This window comes from Mus caroli, chromosome 1 (assembly GCF_900094665.2).
Source record: "Mus caroli chromosome 1, CAROLI_EIJ_v1.1, whole genome shotgun sequence".
Classification (NCBI taxonomy): Eukaryota; Metazoa; Chordata; class Mammalia; order Rodentia; family Muridae; genus Mus; species Mus caroli.
Window position 1 is genome coordinate 152,382,203 of NC_034570.1, and position 12,217 is coordinate 152,394,419.

Consider the following 12,217-nt stretch of genomic DNA (forward strand, 5'->3'; position numbering starts at 1 on the left):
ACACACACACACACACACACACACACACACACACACCATTTATGTCTGATAACCTCTAAGAACTCAGTCTCGGTTCCCATCACTTTCCCATATAAACCATATAAATCCCAATAAGTTCCTATATAACACCTTTTTGGCAGACTCTACTTTTTAAGTGGTTTTATTTTTTATCTCATGCTTTGGGATTTCTGGGATAAGCACCCTACCTCTCTCACCTATGCTAAAGCAACTCCCGAAGTGTTATTTTTCTGCTGCCTTCATCCTGCCCCACCCCAGCTGCTAATTCTCCTGAGGTCACTCTGCTGGCAATCTCAGGCTGCTCCTTCCTTTTGCCCCCAGCCCTTCCCCCTCACCCTCCCTGCCCCCCCCCATCATCCAGGCCTGCCTTTTCTCACCTGTGACACATTTCTTATCTTCCCCTCCTTCCCTAGTCCCATGGCTGCTCTCCCTGTATCAGATGAGTCTCTTGTGGTTTTTATACCTCAACTCCCAGGATTCTTCAGTAATTGTCATTCTGTCTGTCCACATCTCTTTGTCCTTCTTTTGATTATTTTTTTTTTTATTATAGAGGATTCAAAATATCAACCCCCTACTGTCCACCAATCACAGGGAAAGAGTTCTAGCTGAAAGAGACAAGAGAGAAACTTCTAGAAACTGGGTTGGAGTTTGGTAGTGCCGTTCAGCAGAAATGGGACTATTATTGGCAAGATTGAGAAAGAATAAACACCCCTGTGAACAGTCTCAGGGACCCATCGCATTGGTACCAGAACCTTATTAATGAAAAGAAATCACCATTCAAAGTAGAACTTAGCTCTGTAGCTGCTGAAGGAAAAATGGATGCAAGAGCCAACAGGCTGATGGCCCCCACATCCTAGAACCTCAAACTTAGTCCTTTCAGCCTCCTACTCTTATGATTCCACAGAATCAGCCTTAAAGTTGACTACAGGCCAGAGCTCCAGAGGTGACTCAGGAGCAACAGAGGGTGATACATAGCCAGGGAACCTGGTATTTAACCTTAACAAGCCTAGGGAAGGCCTCTGAAGCAATCTGCCAAACAGACAGACCAGACAGGAATTTCTCAAATGTGAGTAAAGACCGTAGTACACTCCAAGTTTGAGTTTGTGTATTTATTGACATGAGGCTACTCGTTCAACTTCTCTAAGTACCTCCAGATGCTCATTAGCACTTCAGTCCCTCATCGCCACTAGCAGTTGCAGAAGCATCCTAGCTGCTGCTTTTATCTCTGCTTTGTAAAATGCCACCCCCCTTTCCAGTTTTTGCCAGCATTATACCTATAAAGATAATCTCACTCTCTATAAATTGCTTTCTCACTTGTTTCTTGTAAGTTTGAACATCAGTCATAGATTTGTTGGGCAATCCACTTTCCTGTTATGTGAATTTTTCTGTTTGCCACATTCAATTACCAGGATCCTCAAGGCCCCTTGCATTGGAGACGGTGCCTCGAATACTCGAGCTCTAAGAAGACATCTACAGTTTAAACCAGGAGCCAGAAAGGTGGCTCAGCAGTTCAGAGCATGTCCTGCTCTTGCAGAGGGCCTGACTTCAGTCCCAGCATCCATCTCAGGCAGCTAACAACCACCTACAGCTCCATAGCATCCTGTGCCCTCTTCTGGCCTCCCCAGGTACAGGTAGCTGCACTCACAAGCACGTGGCCACATATAAGACAGACATGCATGTGCTTATTTAAAAATAAGAAATAAAAGTTTCTAAAGTGCAAACCTTGTACTATGAATGAACCAATGTCCTCAACTCGATCCCTCGATTCTTCTACTGAATCACAGTGGCAGAGTTAGCATGGTCTTTATTGATGACATCTTACAGCTCTGATTCTTGTTTGATCTGCCCATCCATCTATCCTGGTACAATAGTTATGCAGTTTTCATAGTCATGGTATTGTAGATATAGTTGTTTTTTTCCCTTTATAGAGACAAAGTGTCTCTATGTACCCAAACTGACTCCTAGCTCAGTGTGTAACCCAGGCTGGCCTCCTACTTGTAGCAATCCTCCCTACCCCCTTTTCTTAAATTTTGGAATTACAGATGTTTACCACCATGCCCAACAACTTTACAGATATCTTGACTGGTTTGACAGTTAGGCAAAATCTCCTGTCTCTTTGCTCTTAAACAAAACAAAACAAACAAACAAACACAACTATTTGCATATATTTAATCTTCCACATGTGTTAGCAGAGAAAATAGTCATATTTGAAAAACATCCCACAGACTAATAACTGTAATTAAAATAACCCGAGAGAAGTGTTGTATGAAGAAGTGTATTGTTGCCATTATTAAAAATATGCGCACGCCTTTAATCCCAGCACTCGGGAGGCAGAGGCAGGCAGATTTCTGAGTTCGAGGCCAGCCTGGTCTAAAGAGTGAGTTCCAGGAAAGCCAGGACTATACAGAGAAACCCTGTCTCAAAAAACAAACAAAAACAAAAAAAAAATTATGAGCAGTGGTCCTACACAGGTGAGCCAGGGAAACAAGAGAATCCTGGTGATGGAAACGTGATTCATTCATGCCAAGGATATCGTTTCCCAGTGGCATGTACTCTTTCTGTTACTGTTGGCTGTATGGTCCCTCTTTACTTCCACCATCGTGATCCAATTGGTCAGGAAAACTTACTAGACAGAGAACACCGTTTACTGCCACTTAGTAGGTGAATGCCTAGACCTTGCCTTACTTTAAATTTGATAGGTTTAGCCTTCAAATAAAAGAGGGTGTGGTAAGTGTAACTTGGGTTTCTTATCACACCAGACAGAAGAGGGCTATGGATGGGCTGTGATGACTGTACAGATAGGGCGAAATTATTCTTCAACCCTTGATAACACATGAGACAGTATTGTTGTGGTCTCAGAACTATTTGATTTCCTTCTGAAACCCATGGATATCAGTCAGGGCTGGTCAAGGGAATGGAAATTACTCTGAGTATGAAGAGCAATGGAAGACTTGATATAATGAAAGGCTGGGTAGGGTTTTTTGTTGTTGTTGTTGATGATGTTGTTATTGTTTTTAAAGGTTATGAAGGCCAACTTTTAAACCGTTTAAAGAATAAGCTCTTGTTACAACCAAAACTTCCAGCTCCTAACAGCATTGAGGCTAGTGATGGTTAGGGGGCTCCAAGACTGTAGGAAAAGGGTGGCCTCTGCTATACTCAGCTGTCCTCTATGAGCTACTGTACGAGCAGCAGCTTCTCCTTTCCACCTTCTAACCCCCACTGAGTCATCACTTCCCAGTGACCATGGAGACTAGAAATGATAGTTGTCCTCTCTGGACCCTACCCTCCTGGAGGCAGCATGGGAAGCGGGAGGATGGAGATGCTCCTGAATATTAACAAATGGTATGCTGTGCTCTTTATCTGCTTAGTCACCATCACTGAATTCCTAAGGAGATCCTGGCTGATTGGTGAAGGCAAGAAAGTTCCAGGTCAGGAACAGGACATCAGCCAGGAATGCTATGTGCTCCTCATGCCCATGAGCACTGCAGATGTTAGGAATTGTCTGATAGCTTTCCTGGGGGAGCCTGATGACACTGCCTCTCCCTTCCTTCCACTAAGTTGGTCCATACAATTCTATGCTACTTTTGTAATTTAAAAATGTATAGTTTATAATTTAAAAATTATAATTCACTGCACCATTTCAGATAGCATCTCAGTGGCTTCTTGTCGATCTTAAGGATAAAATATGAACTCTGTAATTATTTGAACTTCTTTATTTACATGGCCCTGAAATATCTAGGCTTCAGTCACACCGTAAGTTGATAGCTGAGCCAAAATTATAGCCCAGAGAGGGTCTGACGTGAGAATGATCCTAAGAACATTTTAAAACTCGCTCATAAGCAGTGTTCTCAGTGCCTCTCAAGGGTGAAGAGTCTGGTACCTATAGAGTAGTAATGAAGTGAGACAGAGTATGAGGCACAGCTCGTAAATATCCAGTAAGACTAGAAATATGTAGGTCTCATGGCTACCTATTTTTGAGACAGTGCCTCATGCACCCAAGACTGGCCTCAAACTTACTACATATGTGGTCAAGAGTAACCCTGAACTTCCAATTGCCCCACATCCACCTCCCAAGTGCTGGGATGGCATACCTGTGCCACCCCACTTGCCTATCTTGAGGGACCTTTCTATGGGAGTCTTTTTCGATGTTTGAACTTCCTTATTAGAAAAACACATGTCATGATGGGTTTGTGGGAAAGCATACTTACCAGAGACTGACTTAAAGGTCAAGGTCGTTGCTTCTGGCACCCACTGCTTCCTCTGAGTGCTTTGCAGATATTGTATAGGGCATGCAGCTGGATGCTTCAAGAGCTTCCCCACCTTAGGGCAATCGCATGAGAATCACTTGTAAGCACACACTTAATCTTTCTGTCATAGGTTTACTTGCTGGCTGTCACAGACCTTGGAGGAATAGGGAAATTAGAGACTTTTTTTTTTAGCAGTTGGTTATTTTATAAATAATATCCTTCCCAGAAGCCAAATTTGAAAATGATCATCGCCACTACTGCTGTTTTAGATAAAACATAGACTTGGTGACTTAAGCAATAGCAACACAGTTCCCCCAGCTCAGTGGGCCAAAAGTCAGCAAAGTACCATAGCAGGTGGGTTCTGCCTGCAGAGGTCCCTCTTCTGGCCCTGCCTCTTGTTTGGTCACAAAGATGGTCACTGGGCTTCAGAAACATAAGAGGGTTTCCCCAAGATTTCAAGATCCCACAGGCAGTGAAAGAATCAGAAAGAAAACCTGGCCTGTCTGTTGGTGCCTTTCCACAAAATCAGAAATGTTGGTAAATGAAAACACCAAATAGCTGGCCTCTGTTCAAGTCCACCTATGTGTATGTTCAGCATCTAGGATACTCAAGACACCATGAAGGATGCAAGGACAGGCAGGAAAGCCCCAGGATCCTAAGGAGCTCAGAGTGGCTCGTGTCCCTGTTGTCATCCTTACTCTCACCATTTCCCCTGACCATTTGTGGTTTCCATGATCAAATATGAATGCAGTGTTCTTTTGGACTAGATTGAAGGGCAAAGTGGAAAAGACTCATTTATTTAGTGCCTATGACACACCAAGTTTTCTAGGAACAATATATAGTAACTTTGACTCTTGAGGGGACTTCTCAGGTAAGTAGAATTATCCCCACTTTGCAAATGATTCAGGGAAGTTAAAGAACTCATGAGATATGAATGTGGGGCTTTGTAGCAGACCTCATTGCACCCATTAACTTCATCTTCTCCTTCTGCCCGTCTTCTCATGCCTGCAGAGTCTCACAGCCTCTCAGAGCGCCTTCAAAAGCGAAGCTCCCCACACATTGCTTACTTTTCTTACTGTTACCAAACACCTGACCCGAAACAGCCTAAGAGAAGAAAAGTTTCAGTTTTGTTTGTTTGGGGCTTACAGTTTGATTCAGTCCATCCTGGCAGAGGTGACAGCAGTTGGTCACATTACATTTGTGGTCAGAAAAACACAGACTAGGCAAGACAGTTGAGCAAGGTTATGAAAGCCCTATCTCCTAGTGAACCACCTCCTGCAATACACTCCACTTCAAATGCCCCACGTTCTCAACCCCCAAGTAACTGGGGCTCTCTTCTCCTTTCTAAACTCAAGCATCTTCCTGGGGAATGTTTCAAGGTGTGGATTTTAGAATCTGTTATCTCGCACAGGCTGGCTCACAGGAAATCCTCAACAAGGGCTTCCTGAGATCCGTTCTCAGCCCTTGGTTGAGGTTAAACAACTTGCCACTCACTGTTGGCTTGAACAGACTCTATGCATAGAGCTGTATAACCAGGCTGCAAAGGCAGCTCCACTGGACTGAGTTACCTGAGGTAACTGTCACTGGGTCCCCACTGTTGTAATCATCAAAGAATGACACACAGAGAAGAAGCTGCCCTGAGCAGTGTCTGTCCCACACATGCCAAGGACCAGAGACGTTATGGTCCGGCAAGGTTCGGGGCACAGAACGCTACAGAAGGTCTCTGAGACTCCCCGAGGTCCCTGCTGTCTCCTTGTCCAGGGAAAGCATGAGAAAAGGATGAGTGGAAGGAGGGATGGATGGAAGAAAAAGAGGTCCAAGAAGGAGGAAAGATGAGTCACTGAGGAAAGAGGCATCGAAAAGTGGAGATGGAAGGTAATTAGAGAGGAGGAAATGTCAGGTGTGACAAGGTTGCAAACATGGCTGTGTGACACCGTTTCGGCTGCAGGAGCACCGTCAACCTGAATAACTGCAGCTCTGACTTTCTAAGATACTGATGGCCTTGCTTTTTTTTTTTTAATGCTTGCCTATCTTGCCTTTTTTATACCATACTTGTTCTCACCTATAATTCTGGTAAAAAAAGAAAAAATCTGGGAAAGGGATTGAGGGCGTTACTAGGGAAGAAAACTGCTCTGATGTCTAGTAGGAACAAACTGCCTTGTCCCTGGTCATTCAAGTAGTTACCTTGAATGAGCATAATGGACAAGGGGGCCTGGATGTGGAGGCTCACGGCCTTAATTGTTCTCTGAGAAATCCTAGTCAACTCATGATGGTTAGGTTGGCCAGGAAATGGTTAAAAAAAACCTGAAGTTTTTGTAGTTAAGAGGCTTGGAGACCCCAAGGAGAAGGAACACTGGACCTGGGTCACTAAGGACAGGGATGGCCATAGAAAATACAAGGGACAAGGTAGAAGAAGAAAATAGCTGGGTCTACTGGATCAGTGGGCAATGGTGAGAGTCCCCATGAGAGCTCTCTAATAACAGAAAGCTTGACCCAGACATATTACTGGGGAAAATTGGAAGACATACGTATAATAAAAAATATGAAAGGATGGTTAAAAGAGTTTAGACCCCATGAGGAGGCCATTGGATTAGTGAGCTGACTTTTCTGGAAAGACTGGAACATACTGATGTGACCTCCTGGCATCACATGCCTAAGGGAACTAGGGTACAAATGACAAGCGATAGGGTTGAGGGTAGCTAAGGAGCCATGGGGGGAGCTGAAAGAGGGGCTTAACATTGCATATGGAAGAGAGTTTGAAAGCACTGCAGAATTAGATATTCAGTTGAGTCCAAAAATGTGGAAGAAGAGTTTCTGCAAATTTAGACGATAGAAATATTAACATTATTCCAACCTGCGAGCACTTCCTGTTCTCAGGCTAATGCTATAACTGCAAGTTTATGCCCAGGTGACCTGTGATGTGGAGGTTTTCCCGAGAGTTAAAAGTTAACATATAACTTGCTTTTGAGGCACTGAATTGTGATTTTATGTGTGCACTGTGCTTTCTGGTGACAGCTATATGGGTTTTTTTTTTTTTGAGAAAAATAATGGGTTTGAGGAAAATAATGAAAAGGCGTCTGATCATGTATTTGACCATGGACAAGGAAGTGTGTTACCAATACAAGACTGAGGTGAACTCAGAGAAAACCCGAAAGCTGTCTCTGAGAGTCGCTTCAGAATGAGTCACCTGTCGGCTTCCCCACCTGCATCCTTGCCTGAGACTCTGATTTTACACTGATCTAATCCTCCCATTCTCCAGACCCTCCAAACGACTGAGGCCAGTCTTTGGCAAGAAAACAGTGAACAATGGGCATCTCCATCTCCTTCCCCCCAAAAAGGTACTCGTGGGGCATGATCAGATTCCTGGGTCTCTCTAGCCCATGGCACAAAGTCACAGTAGTGAAGTTGGGGGTCTGTGACATGCGACTACTGCCTGTCAGTCCTAAAGAGATATAATGCCCTCCCTACCCAAACAGGAACCAAAGTCCAAGGAAAATAAGCTACACTTGACACAGCCAAACCCCAAAGGAGCACCCCAAGATTCCTTCCTAGACTCTTCCTATGTTTCATACCTTAACCAACTCTGAGGTAACCATACAGAAGCATGGGCCCTCAAACAACAAATCGACGTGATAACATAACCCCTCCGGGCTGTGGTGATGCACAGGCTGCATACCCTTGCTCCCTCTGTCCTCAGAGCTTACCACATATTCTGTCCCTAGGCACCTCCATGAATTTGGTGGAGGCCGGCTCAAGGGGAGGCTCGAAGGCCTGACACTATTACTGATGCTATGGTGTGCTTATAGACAGGAGCTTAGTGTGAGAGGCCCAACAATCAGTTGAAAGGGTCAGATGGACCCTTACACCCAACCAATGGACAAAAGTCAGGGACTCCTATGGTTGAATTAGGGAAAGGCTGGAGGAAGCTGAGGAGGAGGGTGACCCCATAGGAAAACCAGTAGTCTCAACTCACCTGGATCCCTGAGATCTCTCAGACACTGAGCTACTGACCAGGCAGCATACACCAGCTGATATGAGGCCCCCTGACACATATACAGCAGAGGACTGCTGGGTCTGGCCTCAGTGAAAGAAGATGCACCTAATCTCTCAAGAGACTTGAGGCTCCAGGGAGTGGAGAGGTCTGGTGGGGTAGGGTGGGGTAGAGGAGACGGGGAAGGGGGTGTTGTGGGGATGGAAGGAGGAACTGTTGGAGGGCCAACCCAAAGGGGGGATATTGACTGGACTGTAAAACAAGATTAAAGAATGATAATTTTAAAAAGGAAAAGAGAAAAGAAAATACCCTTCAGACCAATCTGACGGGGGCATTTTCTCAACCGAGGTTCCCTCTTCTCATATGATCCTGGCTTGTGTCAAATTGACAAAAATCATAACACGAAACAGGCTGGCTGGCCCCGGTGGCCGTGACCCTGCCTGCCAGAAGCAGAATCCTGTTTCCCTCTCTCTGTGGAGTGTTGTTCACCTGCTCGTTCCTGAGATGGGGCCCAGCTTAGTTCGTCAGTCTTCCAAACGCTGGTCTTCTGCCCCAGAGTCTCCTACCTGTGCCGAGTCTCTACCACCTACTGCCTGAGTTCAGTGATGCAGCACCCTAAGAGATGCCTTGTCACCATCTCAAGGTACCTCTGTGGCCAAATGGAGGTCATCCTGCTGGACTTTTCTTGCCAGCATCAGAAACCCACAGGTGTTATCACTACAGAGGTGAACATTTGCCACTTACTGTCTACATGTGATCCATCTTCCCTGGTTGGAAACTTTTGGAACATATATTGAACCACCAGAATTTATTCCCTAGATGACTGCCAGCAGAATGAGCCAGATAAAGAATGTCATCAAAGATAAAAAACTCTTGAATCCAACAATGCATATCCTCCTTTGGCCTTGAATTTCTCACAAATCAAACACATTTGATCATAAAAATGAGGAGACCGCTCTTACTTACTCTTGCCTCTCTCTCTTGCCTCTTGCCCTCTTGCTTCCCCTCTCTCCCCATCCCCTTTCCCCTTCTCTCCATGTGGTCATGGCTGGCCTCTAATTCTCTCCCTTTCTCTGCCTCTATTATCCTCTTAACTCCCCTCTCCATGCTCTTAATAAACTCTATTCTATACTAAAATCAAACAAACAAACAAACAAAAATGAGGAGACCTTGGACCCCGAGCCCATCACCACTTTGACATATATCTACTAAGGTTTCCTTTTCCTCTGAATTAGCTCTGTCATAGTGCTACACATTCTATATATATATTCCTGCAACACTTCTCTACACACACACCTCTCCTCTCTTCTCCCCCTTTCCCTCTCCTCCTTCCATCCCTGCTCATCTCCCCGCCCCCTTGCATACATCTTGTGGCCTGCCCTGTTTCAAAAACTCCTAACCAACACCTTGCTCACACAGAAGGGCTGGAGAAGAACAGGAGGCAGAAAATAAAAATATGTAAGGAACAAAGTTTCACTTCCCCCTAACTCAGATGATTCTCTTTGGGTTCCACCTCCACAGAGTGAAGCGGGGGCACCAGAAGGTTGGTGGGTTACTGAGGAAGTGGTCAAAGGTGGCAGCAGACATTTCCTTTCACAGAAGGCTTTGGGGGCAGAAGGTGAGTGGATGGCATCTCCGTGAGAAATCTCTTCTGTAGTGTACATCTTCTTTTACTTCGCAGAATTCGGTCAAGTGGCCATTCATTCATTCATGCAGTCACTCGTTTGCTGTCAGAATATAATGTATCATTGTGCTAAGAGGAGAACCTGCTTCTAGGCCTCGACAGTAAGATCAGCTATTATAACTTTTCCATTGTCCAGGCGATGATCTGAAATGAAACCACCGTCCCACACTGTACCTAGCACTATAGCTAGTAGCTTATTGTCCCCAACAGTGAAATGTCTCAGTGAAACAGGAAAATCATAAACATTAAACTTATTTGGTTTTTTGTGTCTCTGGGCACAGGTCTCCTCTTCTTTACTTTCTGTTCTCCAAAATTCCAGAATTCTAGGGATATTGGCTCATTTTTGGTGAGCAGTTGTTCGGGTTACAGTTCTATTGTTGTAAAGAAATATCATGGCCAAGGCAACTCTTATAAGGAGAGCATTCATCTGAGGGCTTGCTATAATTTCAGAGGCCGAGTCCATTAGCATCATGGCAGGGCACACAGAAACACTCATGGCAGACATGGTGCTGGAGATGTAGCCAAGAGCTAGCTACATCCTAATCCATGCGCAGAGAAAGAGGAGGGAGAAAGACAGGGATAGACAGAGACACACAGAGAGAGGAGATAAACAGACAGACACAGACAGACAGACAGACAGACAGACAGACAGACAGACAGACTCTGAACTTGGCATGAGCTTTTGAAACCTCAATGCCTACCCCCAGTGACACACTTCCTCCAAAAAAGGCCACACCTCCTAATCCTTTCAAATACTGCCACTCCCTGGTGACTAAGCATTCAAATCTATGGCTGATGGGAGCTACCCTTATCCAACCCCCCACAGCAGTGCCATGTCACAGAGTCAGCAGACTCTGATGGTTAACAGTGCCTCAGGAACCAAGGATGGTCTTCACTGGATCATAACACGCCAAGGATCTCTCTTCCTGGAAGCAAGGGATGTCTGTCATGGGTAGATTCATACTCATCTCTCGGAGTCAACTAAATTTGTTTTCCTTTTACATTTGTTACTGAATTCTTGTAGCATTAAGCTTTCCTGCCTATGGATATAGAGGAAGCAAGAAGGCTTGATAATCTAGATGAATACTGTTTTTTGAGGATCATCAATGACAATAACAATAAAATTTAGAAAAGAAATGGACTGCACTGGAAAGAGAGTAGAGAGTTCAAAACAATACTATAGATGAGAAAATTGAAACTAAAGAGGGAAAGTGTATTACTCAGACAAATCCAGGTGAAGAGCCACAGAGAAGAATTCAAATCTCCATTATCCCAACATCAAGGCCACATACTGCCCACAGGAATTCCAAGAACCTTGCCTGGATGGAGACAGGCCTCAAACTACATGCAGTTTTGCTTCTCTTCTGAAAATACAGGAAATAATTTTGTTCTGATAACTGGCTTTAGAAACTTACATATTTTCCTTAGTTAACAGATAGAGATTATACTTCTTAATTCTCTGGACTGAAACAGCTTTAAATGGCTTGTCCTGTTGGTGATTGCTCCCGAGAGGAACGTGCCTATCTTTTATTAGACCTGCTTCTACATGGCAGAGGGAAGGTAAGACCTAACTTTAAGAACTGGGTTCTTTTAAGGATCAGATGAAGAGAAATGAATGTTCCCAGAGAAACACTGTTAAACTCTTAGTTGAGATCTTTATTGAATGGCTGAACATGCTCATTGTAATATAAATTTTTCCTATAACCACAACCCCATCTTTGGTAACAACAGTCCAGTTTTCTTTCCTTGTGGTCTAGTTGTTAATGACCCAAGATGAACTCCCACCCTACTCCAGTCACAAGCATAGGACCCACTGTGTTCCAATCATTAAGAACACTAATAATGTCAACCACCACAAGATGGTCCATATTATGACACTACTTTGGTACCTAAAGTGAGGGTAACCTAGAAAACAAGATTGGGTTTATTGAAAATTCAGATGCAAAGACTTGGACTGCTTCTTCTGACCAGTTCTGTGGGAGAGTCTGAAGACTGTGCAGAGATGGACAGAGATGGACTCATGGATCTAGGGGTATCAGATTCCAATTTGAGAAATCTATTCCTCAATTTTATAAATTGTGGAAGTCATAACATTTTCTATTTTTTTCATCACAAGCCAATTTGAGTTTGCTTCCTATGATTTTTGAAGAGACAGAGACAGAGAGGGAGGGAGGGAGGGAGGGAGAGAGAGAGAGAGAGAGAGAGAGAGAGAGAGAGAGACTCAATACATACCCACAACAAAGACATTGGGGATGCTTGAACAGAGACACTGGGATG